The following is a 24,336-nucleotide window of genomic DNA, read 5'->3' on the forward strand; positions in this document are numbered from 1 at the left end:
TCTCCATTGTGTATGTGTACCACAGCTTTCTTATCCATTCATCTGCTGATGGACATCTAGGTTATTTCCATGTCCTGGCTATTATAAACAGTGCTGCAATGAACATTAGGGTACACGTGTCTCTTTCAATTCTGGTTTCCTCGATGTGCATGCCCAGCAGTGGGATTGCTGGGTCATATGGCAGTTCTATTTGCAATTTTTTAAGGAATCTCCACACTGTTCTCCATAATGGCTGTACTAGTTTGCATTCCCACCAACAGTGTAAGAGGGTTCCCTTTTCTCCACACCCTCTCCAGCATTTATTGCTTGCAGACTTTTGGATTGCAGCCATTCTGACTGGTGTGAAATGGTACCTTACTGTGGTCTTGATTTGCATTTCTCTGATAATGAGTGATGTTGAGCATCTTTTCATGTGTTTGTTAGCCATCTGTATGTCTTCTTTGGAGAAATGTCTATTTAGTTCTTTGGCCCATTTTTTGATTGGGTCGTTTATTTTTCTGGAATTGAGCTGCAGGAGTTGCTTGTATATTTTTGAGATTAGTTGTTTGTCAGTTGCTTCATTTGCTATTATTTTCTCCCATTCCAAAGGCTGTCTTTTCACCTTGCTTATAGTTTCCCTTGTTGTGCAGAAGCTTTTAATTTTAATTAGATCTCATTTGTTTATTTTTGCTTTTATTTCCAGTATTCTGGGAAGTGGATCATAGAGGATCCTGCTGTGATATATGTTGGAGAGTGTTTTGCCTATGTTCTCCTCTAGGAGTTTTATAGTTTCTGGTCCTACATTTAGATCTTTAATCCATTTTGAGTTTATTTTTGTGTGTGGTGTTAGAAAGTGATCTAGTTTCATTCTTTTACAAGTGGTTGACCACAGTCATCAAGACAGTATGGTACTGGCACAAAGACAGAAATATAGATCAATGAAACAAAATAGAAAACCCAGAGATAAATCCACACATCTATGGACACCTTATCTTCGACAAAGGAGGCAAGAATATACAATGGAGTAAAGACAATCTCTTTAACAAGTGGTGCTAGAATGGATGCTTTTGAACTGTGTGTTGGAGAAGACTCTTGAGAGTCCCTTGGACAGCAAGGACATCCAAACAATCTATCCCAAAGAATAAGTCCTGAATATTCATTGGAAGGACTGATGCTGAAGCTGAAACTCCAATACTTTGGCTACATGATGAGAAAAACTGACTCATTTGAAAAGAGCCTGATGCTGGGAAAGGTTGAAGGCAGGAGGAGTAGGGGACGACAGAGGATGAGATGATTGGATGGCATCACTAACTCAATGGACATGAGTTTGAATAAACTCCAGGAGTTGGTGATGGACAGGGAGGCCTGGTGTGCTGCAGTCCATGATGTTGGAAAGAGTCAGACACTACTGAGCGACTGAACTGAACTGAACAAGCAAAGAGTATGAGCAACATACCAAGTATACCTTTTTTAAACTACTTTGTTTTTTGGATCAGAAATTTCCACCACAAATATTTAACAATGGATTCCTTACTCAGCTATCACCCTGAAGAAATTTCCAAGTGTCTGTCTTCCTTCTGGTTCCTCGGGATCATTTTACTATCATTGAAACTCAGAGATGAAGAAGACTTTTAAATTTCTATCCAGCGTAAGAGTCCCTTTTTCAATGTAAAACAAACAAACCTGTCATCTAAACCTTTTTTGAACATCCCAATAACAAGGAGCTGTCTGCTCTATGAAGCAATCCATTCCATTTGGGGGCTGTTCTGATTGTCAGCAGCATTTTCTTCATACTAAATGTAGATTGCCCTCCCTACCTTAACTCTTACAATGGGCCTTAGCGCAGTTCTCTGAAACTAAATAGAATGACATTTCACCTTAATCACTTTATTTGGAAACTGCTATCATCTCCCGTTGGTTCTTACTATGAAAGCTTGAGGAGCTAATTCAAACTCTCCATTATCTCTCCAAGATCCTACCCAGATTCTAGGACATAACATGAACTCTGAAAGGTGATAAGCATCTATTTGCTTGAAAAAAGTTCCCACAACCAAGTAGTTTATGAAGGGAAAGTTCCCTTTTCAGAAATATTCAAAGTAATAAATGAAAAAAGAATGATATGCAAACTGCTATTTATACAATGGATAAATACCAAAGTCCTACTCTATAGCACAGGGAACTATGGTCAATATCTTGGAATAAACCATGATGGAAAAGAATATGAAAAAGAATATATATGTATAACTGATATATATGTATTTATTTATATATAGATACATATATATATTTGCTGTACCCCAGAAATGAACACACTGTAAATCAATCACACTTCAGTAAAATGTTTTTTAAAAATACATATGTATATACAAAGAGGCTTCCCAGCTGGCCCAGGGGTAAAGAATCTACCTGGCAGGCTACAGTCCATAGGGTTGCAAACAGACATGACTTTATATGTGTGTGTGTGTGTGTGTGTGTGTGTGTATACACTATATATATGTGTACAAAGAATAAGGAATCATAGAACTAGAAGACAACCATTTTTTGAAAGCCTTATAAAAAAAAAAGAAAAACTTGTTAATGTTTATCCATGCCTGCTAATATTTCAAAAAAGAGAGATAACCAGAAATGAAGCATCTCCTGAATGAACAAATTAACACTGCCTATGAAGCATTCTGTCAAAAACATTAAATCTAATCTGACCAGTCCTCAAGATCCAACTACTAGTTTATAGAAAATTGAGAGGTCAAAGGAAAAAAAACTTCACCACAAGAATTCAATCCACAAAATTTAAACTCTGGGAAAACCTACATAGCAAATGATCAATAAGTAACATGGATCAAAAAGAGAAAGACAAGCGGATTTACAATATCTATCAACCAACTAAAATATATGGATTTTTTGTGATATATGTATATTTGCCTGTGTCAGGTCTTAGTTGAAGCACATGGCACCTATGATTTTCATTGTGGCATGTGGGATCTTTAGTTGCGGTGTGCAAACTTAGTTGCAGCATGTGTGATCTAGTTCCCTGACCAAGGATTAAACCCAGGCCCCCCGCACTGGGAGCACAGAGTCTTAGCCACTGGACCACCAGGGAAGTCCCACAACATATGGATTTATTGAGAGTTTGATTCAAAGAAACTATAAAACAATATTTGTGATACAATGAGAGAAATTTGTACACTAACTGGATATCTGATGATATTAAGAAATTATTGTTCATTTCTTAGGTGTGTAAATGATATTGTAGTTATGGGTTTTTAAAGCTATCTTTTAAAGATATACAGCAAAATATTTATAGATGAAATGACATGATATCTGAAATTCTAGGATTTCCTTCCAAATAATCCAGGTGGGAGAACAATAGATAAAACAAGGTTATCCATAAATTTAAAACTATTGCAGCTGGGTGATGAGTATATCCAAGTTCATTATACTAATCTCACTCTTTTTGTATCTGTTTCAAATTCTCCATGTTAAGCAGCTTAGGAGGGGAAAAAAAAGAAAAAGTCCCTTGATTTCTCTACTACCAATCCTCATCCCATAAGTCTTATTTCCTCCAGCAGAATGATTTTAAATTATTTAAACCTTTTCTCCTATAACATAGATTCTAGACTCTTTGCCATTGTAGTTACCCTATTCTGGGAAAATCAAACTCCTCCTTGAACACAGTCTCCCAAATGTGGTCTGAACACTACTGAGAGACTATTACCTCCCTTAATCAAAATAATGTCATTATACTGAAAATCTAAACTGTGAGCTGGCTTGTCATTAATATCATATGTTCAAATCATAGTGACCTTACAGTCAACTAAAACCACCAAGTTTTATTCACATGAGATGGAGTTTATTCAGTATATTCCGCTCCTCCATTTGTACAATTGATTTTCATCTTAACTGCTAAATTCCATCTTTTGTTTTAGCTCATATGTCTGGCCTGTAGAAGTAATCCTGGCTGTATGAGTACCAAAAAATAGAACTTACTATTTATTATTTTCTAGGTGATCATTTAGTCTTCCTGAGTTAGTAAAAAGTAAGTCACTCCAGGTCACACAGCTAGTAACTGTGGCAGAATGCATCCAGGACTTCAATCTTCCCAACTTTCAAACCCATATTTTTATACTTTCTGCTCTCTGCCATACTAGTTATTCTCCCTAATGTCATCTGCATGGGCTTCCCTGGTGGCTCAAATGGTAAAGAATCTGCCTGCAATGCAAGAGACCTGGGTTCAGTCCCTGGGTTGGGCTGACCCCCTGGAGAAGGGAATGGCTACCCTTCCCAGTACTGTTGCCTGGGAAATCCCACAGACAGAGGAGCCTGGCAGGCTTCCATCCATGGGGTCGCAAAGAGTTGGACACAGCTGAGTGACTAACACTCACTTTTCACTTTCAATGTTATCTGCATACTTTACAAGAATGTACCCTTAGAAATCTTTGATCTCTGATAAACACTGTTTATCAGGACATGACCAAGAACAGAGCATGGGGTATCGTTAGAGGAAAGCACTTGGTACTAATTTGATAATCAATGTACTCAGTTTATCATTAGTCAATTATAAAATTTATTTCACTTTATTCTCACCCACCTCACATATCCCTATCTATTCTAAATGAATAACATGCTATAGATTCTCAAAAGTTTGCAAAACAAGATAGCTTCCTATCTGTCAAATCAGTAATGCAACAACAAAAAATCAAGTGAGGTTATTTTAGCATGACTTATTCCTAGAAGAAACCATCTGGTTCCTGGTGATTACCATTTTCTTTGCATAGTGTGCATAAGACATTTATTTCACAACCTAGTCTAGAATCTTGCTGGGAAAATATGCCCAGATTATAGTTGTGTATTGTCAGGACTCCATCTTTTTCTCCCTCTTAAATCACCACATATGCCCATCTCCTGCCCCTTAAAAAGTCTCAGAGATGACGGAAATGATTCTAAAATCACATTTTCAGATTATTTCAACACCGTAAAATGGAATTTTTCTGGCTCTGGAAATTTGCCCCCAATGAGAATTTGTAGCCTGGTTGATTTAAAACTACATGTGATCTGTATCATAAGGCACAATTATTGTAAATGTAGTCCGTGATATGGGACTTAGAAACAGCAGAAAGGAGTCCATATGGACTTAAGTGCAGAGGAAGAACATCATAAAGAGGCGAGATTGAGAACAATGTTGAGAAACACGCAGATGTAAAATGAGAATTGATTAATTTCATTTTTTGATTGCTGTCTCTCCCAGTCCTTTTAATTCTCACTCCAAATACAGATCTTTAAGTGTTTTAATTGTCCCCAGCTTCTTAGAATTTTTCAAATAACAATTTTCAGCTTCATTCTTGATTAGTCGATTTTTTCCCATGGGCAAACAGTACCCAGGGCCCCTTCTAGAGACACAGTTCTGGAAGTCTGGCATCAGTAGAGAGGTCAACATGCAGCAATGAAGTATATCTTCTGGGACAAAGCCAGGTTAGGAAGTAAGGGCCAGGTAGGAAAAAGGCAAGAAATGATCCAAAATGAAGTGTGTGCAACCAGTGGCAGACATGACCTGGTAAGCATGTTTGAATGGTGTAGACCAAGGAAAGTTCTTGAGAGATGAGTCAATACAAAGGGAAGAAAGCCTATTGTATAAGCAAAAGAAGGCCTTACAGTCTTCTTAAAATTGCTTTCAACAGTGTTTACACTATTCTTCAGGATGGAAATGATGTTTGTACCATTTAGTGTCTTAAAGTATTTACTTTTTTAAAATTGAAGTATAGTTGATTTACAATGCCACATTAGTTTCAGGTGTACAGCACACTGATTCTGTTAACATATATATATATTAACATGTTCAGTGCATGCTAAGTTGCTTCAGTCATGTCTGATTCTTTGCAGTCCCATGGACTGTAGCCCACCAGGCTCCTCTGTCCATGGGGATTCTCCAGGCAAGAATACTGGAGAGGGTTGCCATGCCCTCCTCCAGGGGATCTTCCCAACTCAGAGACCAAATCCACATCTCTTATGTCTCCTGCACTGACAGGCAGGTTCTTTACCACTTAGTGCCACCTGGGAAGTTTGTATGCTAATATATACATAGGGTCGCAAAGAGTCAGACACAACTGAAGTGACTCAGCACACAAGCACACATTCTTTTTTAGCTTCTTTTCCCTTCTACACTATTATAAAATGTTGAGTACAGTTCATTGTTGGTTATCTATTTTATATACAGTAGTGTGTATCAACTAATCTCAAACTCTTAATTTATCTCTCTCCTTCTCTTTCTCCTTTGGTAACCATAAGTTTGTTTTCTATGTCTGTGGGTCTGTTTCCATTTTGTAAATAAGTTCATTTGTATCCTTTTTCTAGATTCCACAAATAAGCAATCTCATACTGATATCTGTCTTTGTCTGACTTATTTCCCTTAGTATGATAGCATCTAGGTTCATCCCTGTTGCTGCAAATGGAAAGTAGTTACTCTTAACCAGAAGGAATGGTAATTTAGAAAATCTACTATCAAGAATAAATATTATGGATTTTCTTGAATAATGTACTCTTGTTCAAAATAACAAAATGACACCTGTAGCTCAATCAATTAGCATACATTTACTGTCGCTTACAATGTGCGATTAACAGCAATGCACCTTTGATAAACAATATGACAGATATGACAAGTATGTTTAAGACACAAATCTGAGAAGCAGAAACTTTATAATCCCATCAGACAGATGAGACATGAATATTGAAATATTTAAATAAATTATATGAGACTGTAAATAAGGGCAAAATGATTGATACGAACATTATGCTACAAATGTGGCAGTAATCTGATGGGGCTCACAAAAGCAGGTCCCAAAGAATCTGATAGGAAGAAAAGATTAGAAAGAGCATTTCGTGAAATTCTTTACAGGCAATGTAAACACAAATGTCTCCTTCTAAAATGTGCTTGACTAACCAGATTGACTTCCACACAATCCCTTCTTCATTTTGTACTCCAAAAATTGCTGTTTCCTTTATGCCCCATAGCCAATAGGGAGATGTTGAATGAGTAACTTCAAAGATACAGAAAGCCATCGAGAACATTTTGTAAATGAAGAAAAAAAAAATACATGGTCACCCTGAGGCTCCATGATGATAATCACTACTAAATACAAAATTTCCATCTGTCCTTTGGGTATCTCTTTCAATCTACAAGAAGCCAAACTGCCAAAGCTAAGGTTATAATAAAGCCCTTTGCTAATGGGCCACAAAAAAAACAAAAGGGCTGTTCAACAGCTTAACATTTGCTTTTGTTTGCAACTCACAGAACAGCTGCTCTCTGGCTTGTTAATAAATTTCAGTGGGTGTCCTCTGCCTTTTACAGTCCATCAGCATTTCTGGGAAAACACTGGAGTAAATCATGTAGTCAAGAGCCTGGAGTTATGTATGCTTTGACGTTCATTTCCTCCATTACAGTTAATGGGGACAACAGATGCCAAAAGAGTCACGCAATTATTTCAGAGACTCTTCCGTCAGTGGAAAGCAGTAGAATTTTACCTTAGTAAAGGTGGAGGCAACTTTCAGGTTTAGTCACTGTTACATTTAAGAATGAATATGCAATAGTTTAGGATTAAGAAGTGATATATTATGATTTACCACTTTCCTTTATTGACTTTTAAATCAATAATACAGTGGGCTCTCTTACCACAGAGAGCTGTAGGACACATTTTTAGAGATTCTTTTTATTTATTTATTTATTTTAATTGGAGGTTAATTACTTTACAGTATTGTATTGGTTTTGCCATGCATCAACATGAATCTGCCACAGGTATACACATGTTCCCCATCCTGAACCCCCCTCCCTCCTCCCTCCCCGTACCATCCCTCTGGGTCATCTCAGTGCACCAGCCCCAAGCATCCAGTATCATACATCGAACCAGGACTGGCGATTTGTTTCATATATGATATTATACATGTTTCAGTGCAATTCTCCCAAATCATCCCACCCTCACCTTCTTCCACAGAGTCTTTACTGTTCTATACATCTGTGTCTCTTTTGCTGTCTCACATACAGGGTTATTGTCACCATCTTTCTAAATTTCATATATATGTGTTAGTATACTGTATTGGTGTTTTTCTTTCTGGCTTACTTCACTCTGTATAATAGGCTCCAGTTTCATCCACCTCATTAGAACTGACTCAAATGCATTCTTTTTAATGGCTGAGTAATACTCCATTGTGTATATGTACCACAGCTTTCTTATCCATTCATCTGCTGATGGATATCTAGGTTGCTTCCATGTCCTGGCTATTATAAACAGTGCTGCGATGAACACTGGGGTACACGTGTCTCTTTCCATTCTGGTTTCCTTGGTGTGTATGCCCAAAAGTGGGATTGCTGGGTCATAAGGCAGTTCTAGTTCCAGTTTTTTAAAGAATCTCCACACTGTTCTCCATAGTGGCTGTACTAGTTTGCTTTCCTACCAACAGTGTAAGAGGGTTCCCTTTTCTCCACACCCTCTCCAGCACTTATTGCTTGTAGACATTTGGATCGCAGGCATTCTGTCTGGTGTGAAATGGTACCTCATTGTGGTTTTGATTTGCATTTCTCTGCTAATGAGTGATGTTGAGCATGTAGGACACATTTTTAAACCAAAAAGCAAGTGAAACAGGTCATAAAACTTGAGCATCTATTAAAATTCCTTAGGGATCAATGTTAACTACTTGGATTTCTTCTTAAACAACCAGAATTTCATTGAGTTCCAATGACATGATTAAAAAATGTGTGAATTTCCAGCTTTTGCAGATGAAATATTATAATTCCTTAAAGCAATACCAAAAAAATGAATGCATTTTGTGTTAAGTGACATAACCTGGTTGAACAAAAGCCTTAAAAAAAATCTCAACTACATCAAAGGATAAAATAGAATCAAATGTGCTGTCTCTAGTTATTTATTCATTTGTTCATTCATTCATTCAAAGGCACTTTTCTTGAACTATGATGTGAGTTTCCTGAGATGAAAAGACATGGTTCTTCCCCTCAAGACATGTACAGTACGGTCAAGGAAACAGAATATGAACAACTGTGATAAAAGCAAAAAAGAAAGAAAGGCTAAAAGAGAAGTGCAGGTAAAGGATTTTCTAAGTTCAGAGAAAAACCAAAAGAGAAAATAAATATGAATACCTACCCTGGACTAGGCCTAGCTCAGTTCAGTTCAGTTCAGTCCCTCAGTCGTGTCTGACTATTTGTGAACCCATGAATCACGGCACACCAGGCCTCCCTGTCCATCACCATCTCCCGGAGTTCACTCAAACTCATGTCCATCGAGTCAGTGATACCATCCAGCCATCTCATCCTCTGTTGTCCCCTTCTCCTCCTGCCCCCATTCCCTCCCAACATCAGAGTCTTTTCCAATGAGTCAACTCTTCGCATGAGGTGCCCAAAGTATTGGAGTTTCAGCTTTCGTATTAGTCCTTCCAAAGAACACCCAGGGCTGATCTCCTTCAGAATGGACTGGTTGGATCTCCATGCAGTCCAAGGGACTCTCAAGAGTCTTCTCCAACACCACAGTTCAAAAGCGTCAATTCTTCGCTGCTCAGCATCTTTCACAGTTATTAGTGAACATTAAAAGCAGTTTCTCACAATAACACAATAACATGATCTCCCTTCTTCCTTCTACATTCTAATCCAAACACAAATATTTTCAGGCAGCTAAAAGTCCTTAAAAGTTGGTTTTATATTTTGGAAATGACATAATGGAAAACAGATCAACATTTTTATAAAAAGCAAAAAAAAGGAGTTATAATAAAATTTTTCAAAATAAAGAGATACTACTATGTTTTACAAAGCACAAAAACAGACTCCAATAATAGAAAATGCAACAATTAACTAGATTAAAAGTGTATAACCTCTCAAAACTTAAAAGTCAACATTCAAAAAACTAAGATCACGGCATCCAGTCCCATCACATCAGGGCAAATAGATGAGGAAACAACAGAAACAGTGACAGACTTTATTTTCTTGGGCTCCAAAATCACTGCAGATGGTGACTGAAGCCATGAAATTAAAAGATGCTTGCTCCTTGGAAGAAAAGCTATGACCAACCTAGACAGCATATTTAAAAGCAGAGACACTTTACCAACAAAGGTGCATCCAGTCAAAGCCATGGTTTTTCCAGTAGTCATTTATAGATGTGAGAGTTGGACCATAAAGAAAGTTAAGCCCCGAAGAATTGATGCTGTTGAACTGTGGTACTGGAGAAGACTCTTGAGAGTCCCTTGGACTGAAGGAGATCAAACCAGTCAATCCTAAAAGAAATCAGCCCTGAATATTCATTGGAAGGACTGAAGCTGAAGCTGAAGCTGAAGCTCCAGTACTTTGGCCACCTGATGCAAAGAAATGACCCATTGGAAAAGACCCTGAAGGGGATGAAAGAGGATGAGATGGTTGGAAGGCATCACCGACCCAATGGACATGAGTTTCAGCAAGCTCTGGAAGGTGGTGATGGACAAGAAAGCCTGGCATGCTGCAGTTCATGGTCTCAGAGAGTCAGACATGACTGAGTGACTGAACTGAACTGAACTAATCTCTTAAAGAATTGGTAAAATAAAAGTATTGTTGTAGTGGTTTAGCTTCTAAGTTGTCTGACTCTTTGCAATCCTATAACCTGCCAGGCTCCTCTGACCATGTGATTCTCCAGGCAAGAATACTGGAGTGGGTAGCCATTTCCTTCTCTGGAAATAAAAGCACACTTTGTTTTATTTATAAATTTGCAATGTTTTCTTTTTTCCTTAATTTTAAAGAACAAAATACTGGAAAGTGTACCAACAAGCCCTTTTCAGGCAATAGTATAAATTTATACACCATTAGAAGGGATAACTCATAAGTATGAAGCAAATGCTTAAAGGGGTTATAATAGGCAAAATCACTTCTTCAATTCTATCTTAAGGAAAAAGTTCATCATGCTATTATGTATAATTATAAAGTTTCCTATAAACCTAAAAGTTTCAGTATGTTAATAGGAAAATCTTTAAATTATGACTGATTGACTTGACAAAATTGATTTAAAATGTTTACAAGTATGTTAACATGAAAAATATTTATGCATCACTATTAAGAGGCAGTTTTTAAAAACTGTGTAATAACATAATCCAAAAACATTTTCTTTTCTGTTTTATGCACAGAGACTGTACATCTATCTATGTGAAGAGAGAGAGAGAGATCACATACTATTTCACCAAACTATTAACATTTATGTTAAGGTCATGAAATTATGTTATTTTATTTTATATTTTACTGCTGTAACTTTCCATATTTTCTTCTGAGTCATAATTCACATAACACAAAATTCACCACTTTAAAATATACACTCGAGGGGTTTGTGGGATATTCACTATGCTATACAACCATCAACATTAATTCCAGAACATTTTCATCAACACTAAAAGAGTTCCTGTAACTATCAGTGATTAGTCCCAATCCTTCTCTCTCCCCTTCCCACGGTAACTGCTAATCAACTTTCAATCTATATGCAGATTTAAATGGTTTAATATAGATGTTTCATGTAAATGGAATATGTGGCCTTTGTGTTAGACTGCTTTAATTTAGTGTAATTTTTAATGTTATACTACATCCATGTTGTAGCATAAATAGGTACGTCAAACATTTTTATAGTTAAATAATATTCCATTGTATAAATATACTACACTTGCTTTATCTACTCATCAGCTAATGGACATTTGGGTTAATCTCACTTTCTTGCAGTAATGAATAATGCTGATATGAGCATTAATATACGATGTTTTATGTTAACAGTAGTTTTCAGTTCTCTTGTTTGTAGATCTAGGAGAACTTTTAAGGGACCACAACATTGTTTTCCATAATGTACTCACCATTTTGCATTCTTACCAAAAATGTATGAGGGCTCTGATTTCTGCACATCCTCATCAAGACTTGTTATTATTAGTTTTTCTGATCATAGCCATCCTAGTGGTAAGTAGGGGTTTCCACTGTAGTTTTGATTTGCATTCCCAGGTCAGGAAGCAACAGTTAGAACTGGACATGGAACAACAGACTGGTTCCAAATAGGAAAAGGAGTACGTTAAGGCTGTATATTGTCACCCTGCTTATTTCACTTATATGCAGAGTACATCACGAGAAACGTTGGGCTGGATAAAGCACAAGCTGGAATCAAGATTGCCGGGAGAAATATCAATAACCTCAAATATGCAGATGACACCACCCTTATGGCAGAAAGTGAAGAGGAACTCAAAAGCCTCTTGATAAAAGTGAAAGAGGAGAGTGAAAAAGTTGGCTTAAAGCTCAACATTCAGAAAACGAAGATCATGGCATCTGGTCCCATCACTTCATGGGAAATAGATGGGGAAACAGTGGAAACAGACTCTATTTTGGGGGGCTCCAAAATCATTGCAGATGGTGATTGCAGCCATGAAATTAAAAGACGCTTACTCCTTGGAAGGAAAGTTATGACCAACCTAGGCAGCATATTAAAAAGCAGAGACATTACTTTGCCTACGAAGGTCCGTCCAGTCAAGGCTATGGTTTTTCCAATGGTCATGTATGGATGTGAGAGTTGGACTTTGAAGAAAGCTGAGCACCAAAGAATTGATGCTTTTGAACTGTGGTGTTGGAGAAGGCTCTTGAGAGTCCCTTGGACTGCACGGAGATCCAACCAGTCCTTTCTAAAGAAGATCAGCCCTGGGTGTTCATTGGAAGGACTGATGTTGAGGCTGAAGCTCTAATACTTCGGCCACGTCATGTGAAGAGTTGACTTATTGGAAAAGACCCTGATTCTGGGAGGGAATGGAGGCAGGAGTTGAAGGGGACGACAGAGGATGAGATGGCTGGATGGCATCACCAGCTCAATGGAAATGAGTTTGAGTAAACTCTGCGAGTTGGCGATGGACATGGAAGCCTGGCGTGCTGTGATTCATGGGGTTGCAAAGAGTTGGACATGACTGAGCGACTGAACTATACTGAACTGAAAATCTAATGATGTTGAGCATCTTGTGCTTATTGGATATCTGCGTATCTTCTTTGTAGAGAAGGATGGTATGAGGAGGGAGGTGGGAGGGGGGTTCAGGATGGGGAACATGTGTGCACCAGTGGTGGATTCATGTTGATGTATGGCAAATCCAATACAATATTTTAAAGTAATTAGCTTCCAATTAAAATAAATAAATTTTTTTTAAAGAAAAAAATTCAAATCCTGTGTCAGTTTTTAAATTGGGCTCTTCACCGTTTTCTTTTTATTTTTAAGTTATGGTTGGGGTTAAGATTGATCCTAGTTTTTATATGTTCTATATACTAGACTTATCAGATATTTTATTTTTAAATATTTTCTCCCATTATGTAGATTATCTTTCACTATCTTGATAGTGTCCTTTGATAAACAAAAGTTCTTAATTTTGATAAAGTCCAATTTTTTTCCCCCTGAGGTTGGTTTGTGCTTTTGGTCATATCTAAGAAACTTAGATATCTTACCTATGTTTCCTTGCAAGAGTTTTATAGCTATTTTTCTTTTTTAATTAGTGTATTTTTGGCTCCATTGTGTCTTAGTTGCATGCGGCATGCGGGCTTCTCTCTAGTTGTAGCATGAGACTTCCAGAGCATGTGGACTCTAGAGTTGTGGCTTAGTTGCCCCTCGGCATGTGGGGTCTTAGCTCCCAGACTAGGGATCAAAGCTATATCCTCTGCACGGGAAGACAGATTCTTAACCACTGGACCACTAGAGAAGTCCCAAGTTTTATAGTTTTAGCTTTTATATTTAGATTATTGATCTATTTTGAGTTAATTTTTGTATATGGTGTGAAGTATGGTAGATACTTGCTTATAATAGCACTATTTATTTAAAAGACTATTTTCTCTAGATTGAATAATTTTGGCACCCATGTTAAAATCAACCAGCCATAGACAAATGGGTTTTATTCTAGACTGTCAATTTTTTTCACTTATCTATCAGAATGCATATATTGGTATGCTTAATTGTTTCCCACAGATCTCTGAGACTCTATTGACTGTTCTTCATTCTTTGTTTCTTTCTATTCCTTAGGTTGGATAATTCAAGTAGATCTACCTTCAACTTACTGTCTTTTTCTGCTTGCACAGATATGTTTTTGAGTCTTTATGAAATTTTCATTTCAGTTGTTGTCCTTTCCAAGTATAAAATTCCTATTTGATTCCTTTTCATGAATGTTATCAATTGATATCTATTGATATGAGAAATTATTCTCACATTTTCCTTTATTTCTGTAGACATTTTTTTTGTTGTTTGTTTAGCTTGCTGAGCATATTTAAAACAGTTATTTTAAATGCATCGTCTTTCTAGAAAGTCCATAGTCTTGGCTTCCTCAAGCATAGCTTCTATTGATTTCTTGTATTCCTGTGTATCGTCCATATTTTCTTCTTTCTTTGTATACATCCTATTTTCTTCTGGAAAATTATCTTCCAGTTGAATACTGAATATTTCTAAAATTATAATGTGGCAAGTCTGGAAATCAGATTTTCCTACCCATTATTTATTGTGGTTACTGCTTGTAGTTATTATTTGTTTAGATGACTTGTTGAACTAATTCTGTAAAGTCTGTCTTTTCATGTGTGGCCCCTGAAGTCACCTCTCCAATAGTTTAATAATCACCAAATGACTGGACAGAGATTTCTTTGAACATCAATAACTAAAAATCTACCAGTGTTTGACAAGAGGCTCTGTATATGTTGGTCACACCCTCAACACTTAGCCAAGTAGCTTGCTACTCTGCCTTTATTTCTTGCTTCAACAAAGCTTCAGTGTCAGCAGGATATGAGAACTTAGGGTATCTCGTGAGGTCTTTCCTCAGCATGTAGACACCCTTACCATTTACACAGAAGTCTAGATTCTCAGGAAAACATTGGTGCTTTCCAAAAACATTAATGATTTCTAATTCTTTGGCTATTTCTCCCAAGCAGTTTTGATTAGTCTATTATTTCCCTCAATTCTAATAAATGGCCTCTGATAAAAGTAACTAACACATTAGCCTGTAAAAGTTTTCAACAAGGGGCTTCCCTGGTAGGCTCAGTGGTAAAGAATTTGCTTGCAATGCAGGAGCCACAAGAGATGCAGGTTCAATCTCTGGGCCGGGAAGATCCCCTGGAGGAGGGGATAGCAACTCCCTGGAGAAACCCATGTGGCAGGCTACAATCCATAAGGTCGCAGAGTCAGACACAACTAAAGGGACTTATCACGCACGCATGCATTTTCAACAACTACTCCTTTGGAAGCAATTTTAGCAGTAAGCTAATTTTGAATTAAGGAAAAATAAAGACAAGTCTTTTGAGCCAGTCTTCTCAAAAGTCACCAGACAGGGCAGAAAAAATAATTAACAATTCTTCTGAATGATAAGAATTAATTAATTACAATTCTTCTGAATGAAGTTTGTTCTGCTTCTTCAAGTATTGAAAATGCGGAGTGTTATTTCCACAGCTACTACTGAGCTTAGGTACAAAAGATGGGGAAAAGGAAGTTAAAATTCCATAAAATTTATTGTTCTTACTTAAAATCCACCATTTTCCTTGAAAAAGCATTCTTTTGCTGTAAACCTTTGGTTAATTTCCACAGCAAAAGTTGATTCTGAAAGTTTTTGACCATTTTTATGGCTTTTATATGGGAGAAGAATTTGGTGCTCCTCACTTTGAAATTTTTGCCACCATTGTTCCATATTTTGCTAATATAACACTAGCTTTTCTGTATGTTTAATTTACATATAATAGCTAAGTCAAAGAACTTTTTCCTAGTTAACTGTGTGCATAATATGAGGGGAAAGTGGGTTTGTTGAGCAAGGCCTTAAAATATGAATTTGCTCTTTTTGAAAATTTTGTTATTCTTAATGATGTTATATAATCAGATAAATCCTTTAAAGTAAAATATGAAAAATATAGTTCTTAAAGATATTATTCCAGAAATTTCTTAGTCATCAGCATTATCTTTATACAAATAATTTAGGATGCACCTGTCTAATCCAATATAAAATAGGTTAAAACAGATTTATTATACCTAAGACTTAACATTATAAGGTCATGTCTGTGATGAAAAACATTGCCATGAAACAATAAATTTATTTCAAAACATTAAGGATGCAAAAAAATTTAATGATGCTAGTAAGACAACCAATTTTCCAGAAATTGGGTGAAATAGCATTTGGCCAGATGTACAAAAAATGGAGGGGAGGCAAGTATAGATATTATCCAATTGAAAAATAATCACTTTTATTGTGATATAAGCAGGTGCCTGGGACATTAATCAAACATATATATCTTAACAAAATTGTGAAACATACATTAACAAACAGGCTCTCATGTGAATTGCAATAGTAAAGTATGTATAAATAGTAAGGTACTAATAAGATCAAAAGGATTTCTTGATTTATTTTTACCATTTTAAAAGGCCTCCTGGATTCACAGACTCTTTCGGTGACAGGAAGTAGAGAACTGACTGAAAGCAGACTGCCACCAAAGAAGAATGAAATGTATCAGATAGAGATGACAGCTTGGGAGAACGGACACTGAATACATTTTTGAGCGGAAAGAAGAATATGGAAAACAAGACCACCAGAGAAGTGAGACCACCAAATCACTGGATGAGGGACAGATCTACGACATAATTTCCCAAATGGTCACACACTTGAGAGACTGAGAATTCAAACTGCACTTTTCATGCCAAGTTTGTTCACAACCTTTACTTACTAAAAATTTATAGTGTCTCCTTTTTGTGTTTGTACTTTAGTACTAAATCTACTTACCTGTATGTCTCAATTCTAAGATTAATAAAATTTGTGCTTATTATGAAATGGAATTAGTCAGTTCAGACCGCCATAACAAAATACCACAGACTTGGTAGCTTAAAAAACAGAAATTTCTTTTCTCACAGTTCTGGAGGCTGGATGTTCAAGTTGAGAGTCCCAGCACAGTCAGGTTGTGGTGAAAGCCTTTTTTTCTGCCTTTTCAATGTGTCCTTGTGGACACTAATCCCATCAGGAAGGTCTCACCATCAGGATCTCATCTAAACCTAATTATCTCCCCAAAGCCCTATCTCCAAATACTATGACAAATCTAGACAGTGTAGTAAAAAGCAGAGACATCCCTTTGCTTACAAAGGTCTGCATAGTCAAAGCTACAGTTTTCCCAGTAGTCATGTACAGATGTGAGAGTTAGACCATAAAGAAGTTTGAGCACCAAAGAATTGATGCTTTCAAACTGTGGTGCTAGAGAAGACTCTTGAGTGTCCCTTGGACTGCAAGGAGATCAAGCCAGTCAATACTAAAAGAAATCAACCCTGAATATTCATTGGAACTCCTGATGCTGAAGCTGAACCTCCAATACTTTGGCCATGTGGTGCAGAGCCGACTCATTGGAAAAGACCCTGATGCTGGGAAAGATTGAGGGCAGGAGGAGAAATCGGTGAAAGAGGATGAGATGGTTGGATGACATCACCAACTCACAGGACATGAATTTTAAGTCCAGAAGACCGTGAAGGACAGGGAAGCCTGGAGTGCTGCAGTCTGTGGAGCAAGAGTCGGAAACAACTTAGTAACTGAACAACAAAACTTCAACATGTGAATTGTGGGTATTCAGTCCATACCAGAAAAAAATGTTACCAGTTATGCTATATTCTTCTCCTAAGATTGCTATTATAATAAATACTAAGGAAAAATTATATGTGTGTATATATTTCTTCATGTCAGCTTAATTTAAAGATGAAGTCAGGAGAGACTATTGTTAATCAAATGAAACACGTGAATATCAAAGTCTTAAGAGGTTATATGTCTTGTTATCTAAGGAAATGATCCCCTAAGAAGTAGGTAATAGCAAACATGAGGTTCTCAGACATAACTAGAGCAGATACCGGCAGTGGAACCATTCAAACAGTGTTTCTCTGAGCAGCTTTAGTGATCCATCTCATTTCACTTGGGCTGTATTGAGAGGTTTATTGAAGCATTGTGATTTCTTCAGATTGCAGCTTTAATGAGCCAGTCATTTCATTTTTATCTTAATTTAGCAGTTTAACTCACTTACTAATTGTTCTAGTACACTGATCACTGGAAAGCTGAAGGATTCTGTGATCTACAAGCTTTTGACATATGCATACATTTTCATCATCAAAATTTCTCTTACTTCTAGCTTCAGTTCAGTTCAGTTCAGTCGCTCAGTCATGGCTGACTCTTTGCAACCCCATGAACTGCAGTAGGCCAGCCTCCTTGTCTATCATCAACTCACGGAGTCCACCCAAACCCATGTCCATTGTGTCAGTGATGCCACCTAACCATCTCATCCTCTGTTGTTCCCTTCTCCTGCCCTCAATATTTCCCAGTATCAGGGTCTTTTCAAATGAGTCAGCTCTCCGCATCAGGTAGCCAAAGTATTGGAGTCTCAGCTTCAACATCAGTCCCTCCAATGAACACCCAGGACTGGTCTCCTTTAGGATGGACTTGTTGGATCTCCTTGCAGATCCAAGACTTGGTAATCCAAGTCTATGCCCTGACCAGAAATGCTGAAGAAGCTGAAGTTGAAAGGTTCTATAAAGACCTACAAGAACTTTTAGAACTAACACTCAAAAAAGATGTCTTTTTCATTATAGGGGACTGGAATGCAAAAGTAGGAAGTCAAGAAACACCTGGAGTAACAGGCAAATTTGGCCTTGAAGTACAGAATGAAGCAGGGCAAAGGCTCACAGAGTTCTGCCAGGAGAATGCACTGGTCATAGCAAACACCCTCTTCCAACAACACAGGAGAAGACTCTACACATGGACATCACCAGATGGTCAACACTGAAATCAGATTGATTATATCCTTTGCATCCAAAGATGGAGAAGCTCTATACTTCTAGCTTGGGTGCTGCCAAAAACATTAAAAAAAAAAAACAAACAGAATAATGACTCTGAAAATAATTAGATCCAGATTTCATCATTCCCAATATCACAGGGCGATTGTCTCATTTTGTATTTAAAACATTTGGTTAAGATGAAATATCTAGAGACTTTGTTAATACTGAGGTTGAAATAGTTAAAAGAAACTTTGATCCCTTAATTATTCTCATAATATTGTACATTTAAGGGAATTATATTTATCATTAGCCACAAAAATTAATCTAGTAAAACTACTGATGTGAATCTTGATTATAGTATGTTTGAATAAATTGTTTTCCTTGGTTTATTAAATGTCTATCTCTAAAAAACAAGTGAAATTGATTAGTGTGTAGAAAGCAAATATTTCTAAAGATGATTCATACTAAGGAAAGCTGTCCTCTTAGGATTACTTAATTTGAAAAGAGGGAATGAAGGCCTAGCCAATATAACCAGCAAGAGAAATGTTATTTGAGAAAATTCACCATGTGACAGTAGGTAGGTCTTATGGTTTTCTTTGCATTTTCAGAAAACTTTTTAACACTTCAAACTGATTTTCCTTGGTGAATGCTATGTTCTTTATGCCCATTTTAACACTAATACTTCATTTATAAAAATAATAAGTTCTTTATGTCTTGAATGGAAACAGACTCACATATAGAAAACAGATTTGTGGTTGCAAAGAGGGAGGGGGGCTGGAAAAACTGGGAGTTTGGGATTAGCAGGTGCAAACTAGTATATATAGAATGAATAATAGAATAGAACTATATTCAATATCTTGTGATAAACCATAATGGAAAAGAATCTGAAAAAAGAATATGTACATATGCATAACTGAATCACTTTGCTGCACAGCAGAAATTAACATAACTTTGTACTTCAATAATTTTTTTAATAGCTTTTGGAGTGGAGGGGGAAAAACCCTAAGTCTTAAAAGCCAATATAGTCTATAGAGGCATTTTTAAATATAGAGCCTGAACCCCACTCTGAAGCACAGAGATTAGTAGCAAATATTGCAGAGTGGAGCCCAGGCAGAGAAAATCTTGTTTAATTAAAGATTCTGCCTCTACTGTAATCTCTATAGGTAAAAAATAAGCCTCAAACTGAATTCATTGACTTGGATCATATTATTCACATTTCCAAATGGCTGGCTTGGCTCTATTATATGCAACTGATACATCTGAGAGTCAGAATTATGTCAAGCAAGAAACTATCGAAATCTTTCAAATGAATCATTACTTCACTTTTGCAACCTAGATAAAATGTCAAATATGTATTCTGCTACGGTTTCATAAAACTATAACACTATAATGTCATTTTACTCCAAAATGAAAATTGCTGAATCAGTAACATTTAAACAAATGCTGATCCCCTTCACAACTATCTTAGCTACAAAAACAAGGTCTGGTTTTGTTTTTGTTTAAATAAAGCATTTATTTGGCTGCCTTTTAAAATAGAATTTCAGTAGATCTGGACATATAACTGGTAGCCTTTTTCTTGTCTCCTTCAGATTATGTATTCCTATCAATCAATCAAATATAGTACATTATAGTAAAAATAGCAAAGACTTTTAAAAAGAGAAAAAGCAAGTGTATCAAAAATTAAATACAAGACTTCCCTGGCAGTCCAGTGGTTAAGACTCCATGCTTCCACTGCAGGGGGCACCCCTTCAATCCCTGGTCAGAGAACTAATAAGACTCTGCAGGCCATCCACACACACACACACACACACACACACACGCATACAAAAAAAAAATCAGCATACTTGCTTTAATCATACCTGTGGAGTATGCTAACTAAATTCTACTAATTAATAAATTTGAACTTTGACCCTATAGAAAATCAAACTGGGTCTTAATGTCAGGGAGTAGTCCTAGATTAAATTGGATTAAAAAATATAAAAATATATAGGGACTTCCCTGGTGGTCCAGTGGTTAAGAATTTGCCTTGCAACACAGGGGACACAGGTTCAATCTCTGGTCAGGGAAATAAGATCCCAAATGCCATGGGGCAACTAAGCCCTCCCACCACAACTACCAGGCAATGCAAAGAAAAATGCTGTGTGCTGTAACTTAGACCTGACACAGTCAAATAAGTAATTTTTTTTAAATTATAGGTAAAATAAAAATACATTAAAATAAATATATAAACTAAGGTTATCAACAAGATGTCATGCTTTTATAATTGTCTGTTTAAAAGAAACTTTACCCATTAGACTGGGGAGCATGGATTATATCTTATTTATTATTTGTATCTTTTATTTATTTTTCATTCCAATCCCAAAGAAAGGCAATGACAAAAATGTTCAAACTACTGCACAATTGCACTTCTTCTCACATGCTAGCAAAGTAATGTTCAAAATTCTCCAAGCTAGGCTTTAACAAGTACATGAACCGAGAACTTCCAGATGTAAAATCTGGATTGAGAAAAGGCAGAGGAACCAAAGATCACGTTGCCAACATACTCTAGATCACAGAAAAAGCAAGGGAATTTTTTTTTTAAGCATCTACTTCTGCTTCATTGACCACTAAAGACTTTGACTATATGGATCACAACAAACTGTAGAAAATTCTATCAGAGATGGGAATACTAGACCATCTTACCTGCCACCCAAGAAACCTGTATGCAGGCCAAGAAGCAATAGTAAGAACCGGACATGGGAAAATGAACTGGTTCAAAATTGGGAAAGGAGTACATCAAGGCTGTATATTGTCACCCTGATTATTTAACTTCTATGCAGTGTACATCATGCAAAATGCTGGGCTGGATGAATCCTAAGATAGAATCAAGACTGACAGGAGAATATAAACAACCTCAGATATACAGATGATACTACTATAATGGCAGAAAGTGAAGAGAAACTAAAAAGCCTCTTGATGAAAGGGAGAGAGGAGAGTGAAAAAGTTGGTTTAAAACTCAACATTCAAAAAACTAAGATCATGGCATCCGGTCCCATCATATCATGGCAAATAAATGGAGAAAAACTTGAAACAGTGACAGACTTCATTTTCTGAGCTCCAAAATCACTGCAGACAGAGACAGCAGCCGTGGAATTGAAAGACGCTTACTCCTTGGAAGAAAAGCTATAACAAAACTAGATAGTGTGTTAAAAAGCAGAGATACCAATTTGCCAACCAAGGTCCACATAGTCAACGCTATGGTTTTTCCAGTAGTCATGTACAGATGTGAGAGTTGGACCATAAAGAAGGTTGAGTATCAAAGAATTTATACTTTTGAACTGTGGTGCTAGAGAAGACTCTTGAGAGTCCCTTGGATAGCAAGGAAATCAAATCTGTCAGTCCTAAAGGAAATCAACCCTGAATATTCATTGGAAAGACTGAAGCTTAAGTTCCAATAGTCTGGCCATCTGATGTGAAAAGCCGAGTCATTGGAAAAGACCTTGATGCTGGGAAAGATTGAGGGCAGGAGGGGAAGTGGGCAACAGAGAATGTGATGGTTGGATGGCATCACTGATCCATGGAGATGAGTTTGAGCAAACTCTGGGAGATGGTAAAGGACAGGGAAGGCTGGTGTGCTGCACTCCATGGAGTTGCAGAGTCAGACATGACTCAGCGACTGAAAAAGTTTATTACGTATACAATACAAATATTTCTTCATACTGTTCATGGGGTTCTCAAGGCAAGAATACTGAAGTGGTTTGCCATTCCCTTCTCCAGTGGACCACATTGTGTCAGACCTCTCCACCATGACCCGTCCATCTTGGGTGGCCTCACACAGCATAGCTTAGTTTCACTGAGTTAGACAAGGCTGTGGTCCATGTGATCAGATTGGCTAGTTTTCTGTGATTATGATTTCAGTGTGTCTGCACTCTGATGCCCTCTCACAACACCAACCGTCTTACTTAGGTTTCTCTTACCTTGGTCGTGGAGTATCTCTTCACAGCTGCTCCAGCAAAACGCAGCTGCTGCTCCTTACCTTGGAGGAGGGGTATCTCCCAGGGCTGCCCCTCCTGATCTTGAACATGGAGTAGCTCCTCTTGGCCTTTCTGCACCCACCCATGAACAGTATGAAAAGGCAAAATGATAGGATACTTGGTTCAGTCCCGGGTTCCGGCACCAAAAAAAAAAAAAAAAATAGGATACTGAAAGAGGAACTCCCCCGGTAAGTGCCCAATATGCTACTGAGATCAGTGGAGAAATAACTCCAGAAAGAAAGAAGGGATGGAGCCAAAGCAAAAACAATATCCAGTTGTGGATGTGACTGGTGATAGAAGCAAGGTCTGCTGCTGTAAAAAGCAATATTGCATAAGAACCTGGAATGTCAGGTCCATGAATCAAGGCAAAATGGAAGTGGTCAAGCAGTAGACGGCAAGAGTGAACATCAACCTTCTAGGAATCAGCGAACTAAAATGGACTGGAATGGGTGAATTTAACTCACATGACCATTATATCTACTACTGTGGGCAGGAATCCCTTAGAAGAAATGGAGTAGCCATCATGGTCAACAAAAGAGTCTGAAATGCAGTACTTGGATGCAATCTCAAAAACGACAGAATGATCTCTGTTCATTTCCAAGGCAAACCATTCAATATCACGGTAATCCAAGCCTATGCACCAACCAGTAACACTGAAGAAGATGAAGTTGAATGGTTCTATGAAGACTTAAAAGACCTTTTAGAACTAACACCCAAAAAAGATATCCTTTTCATTACAGGAATGCAAAAGTAGGAAGTCAAGAAGTACCTGGAGTAAGAGGCAAATTTGGCCTTGGAATATGGAATGAAACAGGGCAAAGGCTAATAGAGTTTCGTCAATAGAACACACAGGTCATGGCAAACACCATCTTCCAACAATACCAGAGAAGACTCTACACATGGACATCACCAGATGGTCAATACCAAAATCAGATTGATTATATTCTTTGCAGCCAAACATGGAGAAGTTCTATACAGTCAGCAAAAAACAAGACTGGGAGCTGACTGTGACTCAGATCATGAACTCCTTATTGCCAAATTCAGACTGAAATTGAAGACTGTAGGGAAAACCACTAGACCATTCAGATATGACCTAAATCAAATCCTTTATGATTATACAGTGGAAGTGAGAAATAGATTTAAGGGACTAGATCTGATAGACAGAGTGCCTGATGAACTATGGACAGAGGTTCGTGACTCTGTACAGGAGACAGGGATCAAGACCATCCTCAAAAAAAGAAATGCAAAAAAGCAAAATGGCTGTCTGAGGAGGCCTTACAAATAGCTGTGAAAAGAGAAGCCAAAAGCAAAAGTAAAAAGGAAAGATATAAGCATCTGAATGCAGAGTTCCAAAGAATAGCAAGGAGACATAAGAAAGCCTTCCTCAGAGATCAATGCAAAGAAATAGAGGAAAACAACAGAATGGGAAAGACTAGAGATTTCTCCAAGAAAATTAGAGATACCAAGGGAACATTTCATGCAAAGATGGGCTCAATAAAGGACAGAAATAGTATGGACCTAACCGAAGCAGAAGATATTAAGAAGAGGTGGCAAGAATACACAGAATTAACTGA

The sequence above is a fragment of the Oryx dammah genome, unplaced genomic scaffold (assembly GCF_014754425.2).
Source record: "Oryx dammah isolate SB20612 unplaced genomic scaffold, SCBI_Odam_1.1 HiC_scaffold_23, whole genome shotgun sequence".
Lineage (NCBI taxonomy): Eukaryota > Metazoa > Chordata > Mammalia > Artiodactyla > Bovidae > Oryx > Oryx dammah.